We start from the raw sequence: 10,675 nt of genomic DNA on the forward strand, positions 1-10,675 counted from the left end.
ACATGGGAGGTGGGCCTATGGGGAAGAAACCTGTGACATTTAAGAAATCTAAGACATTTATGATGATGGAGTCCAGAAGATGTTTTGATTGGTGGAGAAGAAGGATAGTTCCTTCGGATCTTTGTTTGGGGCAAAAATTTGACTTAGTTCCTACAAAACTCTTCTACTTTTTTTAATTTTTTTTTTTTGGTAGATCCTAGAGGAGGAGTCCAGAGAGAGTCAGCTGCTCTGGGGCCCATGAGCAGCCAACTCAAGTGGCCAAGAATGCAGGAGAGGCTGGGTGAAGCCCAGGTGAGTGACAGAGGGCCCGGAGGGAGACAACCCAACACTGGCACTCTCCATGTGAGGTGCTGATTCATTCCCAGTGTGTGTGGGCAACAAACCCTCTGAAGGGAATTCCAAAAATGTTCTAGTATTTGAACAAGTACAATGATCACTTTGAGAATGGGTACGTGTGTTATGGTTTGTTTAAAACAAATCCCATGACATAATTCATACATTTCTCTAATCAAAAAAAAAAAAAAAAAGAAGAAAGAAAGAAAGAAAAATACAACCCAGAAATAAATGCTGTTCTTTGCTCTGGACAGAAAGCCTTGCCTATGAGACACAAGATCACCTGCAGAACTATGTGTCTGAAAGTCCTCCATCATTTATCCTGAACAGAATTCAACTTTTGGTAGAAACAAGTTGACTTTTGGTAGAAACAACTACCTTTTAAGGGATCAGAAGATAAAAAATTCTATGTAAAGAACTTTTTTACCTCCAGTACCAGGGACTGAACCCAACGTTGTTCTACCACTGAGCTACATCTCCAGCTTTTTATTTTTCATTTTTAGACAGGGTCTTACCAAGTTGCCTAAGCTGGCCTTAAACTTGTAATCCTCCTGCCTCAGCCTCCCAAGTTACTGGGATTTCAGACGCATGCCACCCTGCCAGGCATAACGTACGTTTTATATAACATCAGGTAAGTGCTACCCGGAGCGGCAGGTTGAATAATCAGATACCTGAGAAAGTTTCCTCAAGAAAGTCCAATTCTGTGCTCCCGATGAATCGGTTTGTTCATTAAATGTGTGCTACAAGGAAAGTGAGGCAGAGCTGGAGAAGATGAGAATTTGAACAAGGCATGAATCTCTGCAATTCTAAAAAAGGCAGCTTTGTCTGATTGTTTACAGGGCCCTTGGGTTCAATTAATGCACGTGTTTTCAAGGCTACAGTGTTTCTGTCCAGGTACAACGTTCACAGTTGGTTAAAGAGAGTCTCACTTCTATGAAAGGTTGAACGCCCATGCAGTTCTGTTTCACACCAATATTTCAAAGTACAAATCACTCCAGATAACAACCCTTCTCCTGAGCATAAATCCCTCAATTGGTATGTGCATACTGGTGAAAACTCATATGAACCCTAAACAACAACATATCCGAACTTCAACATTGCTAGGTGACTTTAGGAGGCCATTAGATAATGTGATCTTGTCATCTCTCCTACCTACGCCTTTGTGTGAGGATTTGGAAAATGTCACTTTGGTGAGTAAGGTGAAGAAGCCACACTGTATTTCATGTGACTTGTGTAAGGAGCTGTCAGATTGGGGGGTTTGAAGTCAGGTAATTCTTGAGCTCCTGTACCTATGGATCATGCAGTGCTCTCAAGATCATGAAATTGGGAGGGAAAAACTCTTGAATGAGGAGGACACTTGGGATTTGTGCCGTCAAATGAACTTCAGACTTTCGGCTCTCCTTAACTACTCTTTACTTATTTTTGTTTAATGGAACTAAGAATATATCAAATGACCTTATTCTCAAACTCTGCCTGTTCAATGGGAATGGGATGATGAATTCAGAAGGTTGTTTTTGAACCTTCCAAACTGCTGAGCTATCATTTATGCTGAGAAGTGAAAAAGATAACTCAGAAAAATAATGTCTAAGATAAAAAGTGTGTTTGATTTGATAGGATAGGATAGTTATCCACAGAAAATGGAAACAAAACAAAGCCCTCCATGACGGTAGGCCGCCTGGGTCCGTGAGCAGAGGAGGGAGATTTCCATCTAGATGTGGTCTCTTCGTTTATGCACAGATGCTGAGAGAAGCAGAGTGTCTGGGTACCTGTTTCAGGATATTACACCAGGTGCTTTACTTCCTTGTACCTTGAAGCCATAATGTGCTCTGGGAGGAATTAATATTCCCTTGAAGCTAAATATAATGCTAAAAGTATGACTGCAGTCAATGAAATAAATATCTACCACTTTTATCTTCTTTTAATTCCAAAGCATAATGGAAGAACAGTGTCTATCAGAGATCTCTACCTTCTACCTTCTCTATATTAAAAAAAAAAAAAAAGCAAGGAACATGCCGTGAAATTGAATTTTCAGAAAAGATTTTCATAGCAGCATATGATAAAAAAAAATGCTATTCCCAAAAAGGGGAAAAAGTTAATGTAATGAATGACTTGAGTTAGGAGCATTAAAAATAATCTCTTTTGATTAATCTGGTCAACCTCAAGCTGCTTCTTATTTTGAAGCTTTTTTTTTTTTTTTAGAAGCTAATCTCAGTTATTAAAGAGCACAGCATAGCATGGGGTGTACAGTTTAGTCAGCACACCCTAATCTCAATCTATAACTCTATATGTCCTCCCTGCTAGTCGATATTAGAGATGCTTAAAATTCTTTTGTGGAAGATATTTAATTTTGTCACTTACCTTCCCAAAGAGCCCATGCAATTTAAAAGGAGGCCAAATTAACATGCACTTAAAAGAAAATTAAACCCGGAGACTTTTCCCCATTCCCCAACCTGGAGTGTAAGATTAGTATATAAACCCACAGTGTAAGTATATTGCTTCATTTGTGGGGCTGGAGGTTGAGGGAAGATATCAAAGGATTACAAATGGAGAGACAATTATTAAAATATTAATACACAAAGTGAGTAATTGGAATCACTTTCTTAAGGACTTGTGAAACAAAGATTTAATTGTTGTTGCAAAAAAAAAATCTGTATGAAGTAGAAACTGGTTTCAATAACATTAGTAGAGAATATGTTCTAGAAAGTGGAGGTAAGTGGATGTAAAATTCTGGCAGCAGTATAACAGAACAGTCCCAGATGGTTAGGATGAGGTCAACACCCAATGAGGATGAAAGCCTTGTCTGGGGAATTTTGAAAGATACCTGCAGAAATATTACACAGGGCATAAATCAAATTGAACTGTTTCCACAAGTGTTGTGACGTTTCTATATATAGTGAAAGTTTTTTTTCTGCATGCACTCTAATTTCACAGCAAGGGTGGCATAGAATACCTAAACACAGAAAAGAGCATTCATGCAAGATATCTAACTCCTTGATATAACAATGGATACACTTCAAAATGATTACACTATTATTACATCTAGGGCTTTTTGCAAGTACAAGGTGGTAGTTAGGGAAAGCATGACCCCCAGTCCCCACATCTATACAGCAGCCACCACCTTCTATGTGTTCTCTTTTTGCATTTTTGTTTTGTTTTCATTTTCCTTAATCAACTCTGCTGTTGTTGCTGCTGCTTGGCAAAACTGGTAAAAACGAAATTGTAATCATTGAAAATAGCACTTTGGCAATCAAGACGTTTAAAACCTTCAATCTTCTGGGGTGAAGAAAGCACTGTGTGACATTCAGAACTCTGACAAACAAACAAGATAGTCACAAATTTTCCTGGCTTGAAGATTCCCACAACTTTCCTGATCAGGCCATCCGAAGAGATCTGACTTAAGTTTGTTTCAAAACTAACGTAAGGAAATTCTGGTTCTGACATGATGTGAATAGTCCAGTAAGTTCCAACTGATTTCATTCCACTCACTGAATACGCACAAGGATTGAACAGTGTGGCATCAATGACAGAACTTGGTATCAGGTCACAAATTCCACTCTCTCGAATGATGTCCTTCCCAGGAACACCATCTGTCATGTAGAACTGGTCCATAACTGCTGGGTCGAGCTCACTCATCAAAATTTCCAGGGTTTGATGAGGCTGACCTTACTCTCTGGGAAAAGCAGAGTATACAAGTACCCACAGTCAGACTTCATACATCCCCTATAATATGCTGCTCCACTTGGGAAAATTGCATTAAGAAATTCTGTTTCTTCCTGGAAATTCCAGCATGGGTATCCTTGATAAGGCTTCATGAGATTCTTACAAGAATCAAAGAAGCTTTGAATTGAGTCAAACCCACTGGAATCCCTGGCAAGCTTCAACAGCAGAACCGGTACTTTCAGCAGGAGGATGGTACCACGGGTCTTCAGAATGAAATGCCTCTTGGAGACAAATATGCTATTCTCACTGAATTCATAAGCTTTCTGCTTGGCAGTTTTGTAATTGAACATGTCACATGCTTCAAAAGTCCATCCCACTCAGATCTTGGGATAGCACAAAGACCCCAGACCCTTGGTTTGCATCAGATTGTAGCCAGGAGACACCAAACCTCCAACAGATTCTTGGTCCCTTCAAAAAAAAAAAATGTGCAACTTCCATCACTGTGAGATGTGACTAACCAACAACTGCAGAAAATCAACTAAATTAAATATCTTCTCCGGCCTCTGCCGCCGCCACCGTGGATTGTTCCAGCTGTTACTAAAGTTCACGTTCCTCTTTTTTTTTTTTTTTTTTTGCTATAATTTTATACTGAATTTTTTTTAAAAAAGGATTCATAAAATTTTCTCAGCTTTGTATGTGTGTGTGAGCGAGAGTTGTGCGTGAGTCTGTTGGAAATAGAGGCTGATACAGTTGAATCTCTTGTAGTTCACTGCTTTCCCATGATAGAGAGTAGAGCGAGTGCCATACTGTGCAAGCCATGTTGAAGCTCTATACCATGATGTTTCCAAGGACAACATTCCAGGGCTTTTCAAAAAGACATGTTCCAGGTTATATAAAAGGATTCTTTCTGGGCATTTTGAGATTACAGGATGAAAGCTTCTACAAAAGAAATAAGACAGACTCAAGTGTTATTGCTAGGAAACATGGAGACTTTTTCCTGTAACCTCTTGGAATCATTAACCTCCATTCCATTTAGATAGCTATTAGTCATAGTTCACGGTTAAATGATCAGTGGATGAATGTTTTCCTAGAGAGTTTTTGTGCTTTGTCATAAGCACAGTGAGTCGTTTTTTGCTGCAACATCAAAAGTTCACTCAAATGTAAAAAGGGACAGAAATCAGTCAAGGTCAAATACTTTCGATCTGAGCCGCACATGATACTATAACCAAATTCTAATCATCCGGGAAAGCAGATTACAGCAGGTTAAGTAGCTTGTCCAGACCAGAAATTTACCAGGTTATCTACATTGGGAGTGGCTTTGGGTTCTCAAATATTTCTTCCAGAGCACTCACTGAACACTAGAAATCGTTCTTCATACTGGTGTGGCCATAATGGCAATCACCATAAACAGCTGCTGATCTCTCCTACAGCTAGGTATATAGATGCAGACGTGAAATAAACAAGGATTTGTCCTATTCCATCAGGCTTCCATTAGGAAGAACATTTTCCATTGCATCAAAACATACGTAACGTCTCGCTGACTACCACTTTTTTTTTAAAAATCAGGTAATAACTGTTTCTTTATCAAGGAAGAGCTAGGAATGCCCTTTCCTTCTCAGTTGACCTTTAACACAGGGTAATAGTGTCCCAGCCGGGCTACACAGGTGGCAGCTAAAACACGTTTATGGGAAGGATGGTCTCCAGTATCAACATCTATGAAGCAGCCACCACCTTTTATGTGTGCTCTGTTTTTGCATTTTTTTCTGCATTTTCTTTAATCAACTCTGCGTTTGTTGCTGCTTCTTGGCAAAACCAGTTAAAACAAAGTTGTAATCATTGAACAGGAATAAGGAAATTGCCCCGGAATCAGGAAACCCAACTTCAGAGGTGCCGTTTCTTCCCTATCAAGAACTTCAGAACCTTTATTTATTGCAAAATTTCACTATCAGGTACAACTAATCCTTTCCTGGGAGACTTCAGATATAGTTTTTCCTTCCAGGGGCCAGAAGAGTAGACATTTTCTTTTATCTCAATGTTTGTCAATTTAAATTGCTGACTCAGTCTCACTGAGAAACTGAGAGAATAGGTGCAGGGCTTAAAATGGATCACGGCAGAACTTGGTCTTTTCACACACAAAGTAAGGCTGACATTTCCTGGCTCCACCAAACTTTCGGCTCAGATTGCCCCCAAAGAAATGGTAAGTTTGATAGTGACACGAAGATCCTCAATCCCGTATCTCTCCAAACTCTGCCCGCCCCCACATCACAATATGAAATGCCTGACACTGTGCCCCTTTCTTGTTCAACACTGTGTCCCCATTGGTACATAGGAAGAGCGGTGACGATAGTGGTGGTAAGAGCAATGGGTGGTCATCATAGTCATTAACACTAACTGGCTGCTCTCTATATGCCACCACAGGGCTAAAACCCTGTCAGACACTATCCAATTGAATCCTAAAAACAACCCATGCAGCAGGTGCTACTATTATACTTGTTTCTCAAAAGAGGAACCAGAGGCAGGGGGAAGCTAGGTGACTTACTTAAGGTCACACAGCTGGTAAGTGATGGGGATTTGAACTTAAGAAGACTACCCCTCGACCACCCCACTTCTGACAGTTCTGACATATTACTTTGAGCCAACGAATAAATGAAAAGGAAGAGGAATCTATGAAATGCCATTCTCAAGGCATCCCTTATGATTAGCGACGTTCCTTGAGTTTCCAGGATGCCAACATCCATAAGAAATTGCTCATACTAGAACTTGGAAACGTATTCACATGCATTTCTGCAAGCTAGAAATAACTTCCTAAGGAGCCTGCCTTGTAATAAGTGTGACACTTGATGGTGATAAATGCGTTTCTATTGGGGTGAGTCCCCCACTTGGGAAAAGTAGAAACTACAATCCATTCTTCATGTTCCTCTCCAAAAATCTACATAAGAATCTCAAAGTAAGCCAAAGTGTAGCAACAGAACGGGGACTATCCTGTCAGTTTCTTCACAGTGGTCAGTAATCCACCTGGGTGAAAAGAAGTTCAAAATGGCAGCTATATTTTGTCATCACCATCAATCCAGAGACTTCCATTGAGTTTCCTCTGCTGAAATGGAAGCTATATAGTGTCCAATGGCCCAATCCTCCCTTCCAAACTGCCTTATGCAGTGGTCTTGGGGTGACTGACTCCCTAAAATAGATTCTACCTCAAATGGGTAGCCATGTTACGTTACCTTCACGTTTATGATAATGAACATGTAAAGGCAAAACATTTATTTAGCTCATGTTCTGGAAGTTCAAGTACAAGGTGCAGCATTCCCACTGGTTTGGGCCTCTGGAGAGGGCAAAAGATGGCGATGGCAGGGAGAGCACGCTGGAACAAGCTGCTCCTATCTCAGGCCAGGAGGCAGAGAGAGAGGACAGGCCAGGGTGGCACAATCTCTTTCAGAGGCAGAGGAATGCCTGGAGTGAGTGAAGGGTTAAAGACCTCTTTTCTCTATCTTTTGCACATCTAAAAGAAGAAAAATTTGAAAGGCTAAAATAAATTTTCTTAAAAGCTTAATGCAAGTGTGATTGAAAAATACTTTAATAACACTTTTCAGAGTTCTTTATGCTGTGAAAAGTATTTTCAAGTGCTTTCATGGCAGCACACTGTATTTTTCACCAGCATCCTGAGATTCAGGTAGGTTCTATATAAACTTCTACTAACAAAAAAAAAAATAAACTGTGATTTAGAGAAGACTATCACTAGAACCTAGTCCCCGGATTTGCCTCTCAATGTTTTGTTTTTTTGTTTTTTTTTTTTTTGTTTTTTCCATTTTCTACAGCATCTGTGGATTAAGGATCAGTAACAGAGTGAAAATGGCATGACCTTTGGTTCTAGTGCTGCCCCAACCATTACCGACTGACCACCATACTCTAGGTTAACTACTGGTACCTAGTGCATAATAGGTGCTCACAAAGGACAGTCATTACAGTAATTTCCCCTTCTGTAAGGGGGACTTTACGAGACCCACAGGGGATGCCTGGAAACAAGGGTGAAAGATTATTAACTGTAAAGTCCTGCTCAAATCAAATAAGTAACCTTTAGAACCTTCGCCTCAACTAAATCATGCCTGATTTTTAACCACCTTTACCTTTAGCCCTCACAGTCATAAATGGCATTCACATGATTAAGCATGTTCATTAAGAGCTTTCATCATCTCATTGATTGCTTAGCTGTGAAATTTACTTATCAAGGACGTGTCCAGGAGTAAAACTGTTCCTCATGGGAAGACTTGTCCTGCTCAGTTCCTGCTAGTCCCTGGAAACTAGTCCAGTTACAGCCAGACCTTAGGGCCTTCCCACACTTGTGGGTTCTGGTGACTCTGAGGTGGTCCCAAGTGGCCTCGTTGGCATGACATCTGAGAGGGGCACAGGATGGCTCAAAAGATCTGGGCTGAAACCTGCTCCTCTTCACCCTGGGGAGTGTGAACCCAAACCCCTCAGGCAGCTCGGTGCTGGCCACCCTAGATTAGGGTTGGCCTCAGTCCAGCCTCAGGACACCAGGAAAGGCCACTCTAGAAGAGCTCATGGAGGAATTGGAAAGGACAATTGTCCTAATGATGGCCTTTGATCTCATTTTCCTCAGCAATGGAAACTTGGCTTATAGCACAGAAGAGTGAATATTTCTCCTGCTGCTTTTTTTCCCTCATAACAAAGCAGTAATAATGGTGAGGATACAGATTCAAATGATCCTAAAGGTTTTAGTTAGAAGACCCAGCCACCCCTCTCAGGTTGCCTAAAACAGTACTGGCTTGTCCTATTGTCCTGGTATAATTAATCATATTTCTCTCCTTCCTCAAAGGTTTCTTATTTGGGATAATAAAGTATGAGGTCTCCCAAGATTGAGTTGCTTAGGAAATGACCTTCTGTTCACTGGTCTAAGTATTCACCAGTTGAGCTATCTTCATATCACCCCCATGAAGGCTCTTGTAGGGGAAAAGCCACTTAGTAAGGCCCTGCCTCAAAATAATACAGGATTGGGGATGTAGCTCAAGGGTAATGCACCCCTGGGTTCGATACCCAATACTGGGGGGGGGGTGGGACTCTCTATTTTAAAAGACTGTTTTATTATTTCATGTACTGACTAATTTCCTTAGCATTGACAAGGAATGAAATATACGATGTAAACGTAAAACCCATGAACTTGAAAATTTCCCTTCTGAGAACTTTGAAATTTTTGTTTATAGGACTTCTTATATGTACTAAATACTACATACTAAACATATTCTGTCATTCATCCTAATCAAAGTCATAATCAAAACCTATTGATTGTACTGCTCCAAGCAGCCCCAAATGTCCCAATCTCCATCATTCCCACCTGCTGTGGCCAGAGGGCCGTGGGGAGGATGGCCCAGAAAACCCAGGAGTAGGGTTAGGAAATAGACTCTGTTAAAGAAGGAGGAGGAGGAGGAGGAGGAGGGGGAGGAGGGGAGGAGGAGGGGGAGGAGAAGAGGAGGAGGGGGAGGAAAGGAGGAGGAGTGGGAGGAGGAGGAGGAGGAGGAGGAGGAGGAGGAGGAAAGTCAAGGATTGCATTAGTGCATGGTGGACTATTGTGGAATGCCGCTGAAGGAATGACTGGCATTCAGGTTTTCACAGAATCCTTTCAACTCTGCTTTTCTTCTGTCTTCTCCCTTGTTGCCCACTGCCATGTCTCCACCTGGCAGCTATTGGCAGTTCCAGATTCTATCCCCTTTTTAAATCCATTAAACATAACTAAAAAGAACAAGAAGCGGCTGAGGAAATCGCACCCTCACTAAGTCAGTAGCCCTCATTTTAAAGACGATTCTGAGTCGACGGGCTCCTATCAGAAAGTAGATCCGCTTCTTTTAGAGTCAGACAGACCCTTGAGATGAGGTTGCCTCCCCTGTGGAGGCCTAATCTAATACTTCCATGTCCTTAACCCTGTATGAATTTATGCATGCAGTGAATTTACCCAAAAGTCTAACCTCAGGAAAAAAATGGAACATTGTCGAATCACTGACTTCAGTTCACAAATTGTCATCGATGGAAATTTTTCTGCAAAATCCATTACCTTCAGTAGAAAGGTACAGAGCAATGGTGGAAACTAACACTCTCAGCTCACTCCTGTCTTTGCCGTTGCTGTTCACTATCTTAGGATTTCCATAAGCAGGTCAATTTGTCAAGAAAACAATCAAAAGTGACCCAAATTGGAAAGGAGAGAGTAAAACTGTATTTTCTTGCAAATGACATGATTCTATATATAGAAAATCCCAGATAAACTATTGAAAAATATGAGAGCTAATAAACTCAGCAGAGTTGCAGGGCACAAAACCAACCCAGAAAAATAAGCTGTATTTTTATACATTAGAAATGAACAATCCAAAAAGAAAATCAAGAAAACAATTCCATTTACAAGAGCATCCAAAAGAACAGAAACTTAGCAATAAAACCGACCTATGAGGTGTACACTGAAAACTGTGAATCATTACTCAAAGAAATGAAAGAAGAACTAAATAAATGAAAAGACATCAGTGTTCATAAAAGGAAGACTTGATATTGTAAAGGTGACAGTACTCCCCAAAGAAGTCTACACATTTAACACAAGCCCTATCAAAATTCCCATGGCAATTTTGACAGAAATTTTTAAAAAGCCAATCCTCAAATCCACATAGAGTAATAAGTGGCTCTG

At 40.6% G+C, this 10,675-nt stretch overlaps 1 pseudogene; it reads right to left on the bottom strand.

The window, feature by feature from the left end:
* Nucleotides 1-3,501: 3,501 nt before the first annotated feature.
* On the bottom strand, nucleotides 3,502-4,145 carry LOC101960136 (S-adenosylmethionine decarboxylase proenzyme pseudogene; annotated as a pseudogene).
* Nucleotides 4,146-10,675: the final 6,530 nt, after the last annotated feature.

Source organism: Ictidomys tridecemlineatus, chromosome 1 (assembly GCF_052094955.1).
Source record: "Ictidomys tridecemlineatus isolate mIctTri1 chromosome 1, mIctTri1.hap1, whole genome shotgun sequence".
Lineage (NCBI taxonomy): Eukaryota > Metazoa > Chordata > Mammalia > Rodentia > Sciuridae > Ictidomys > Ictidomys tridecemlineatus.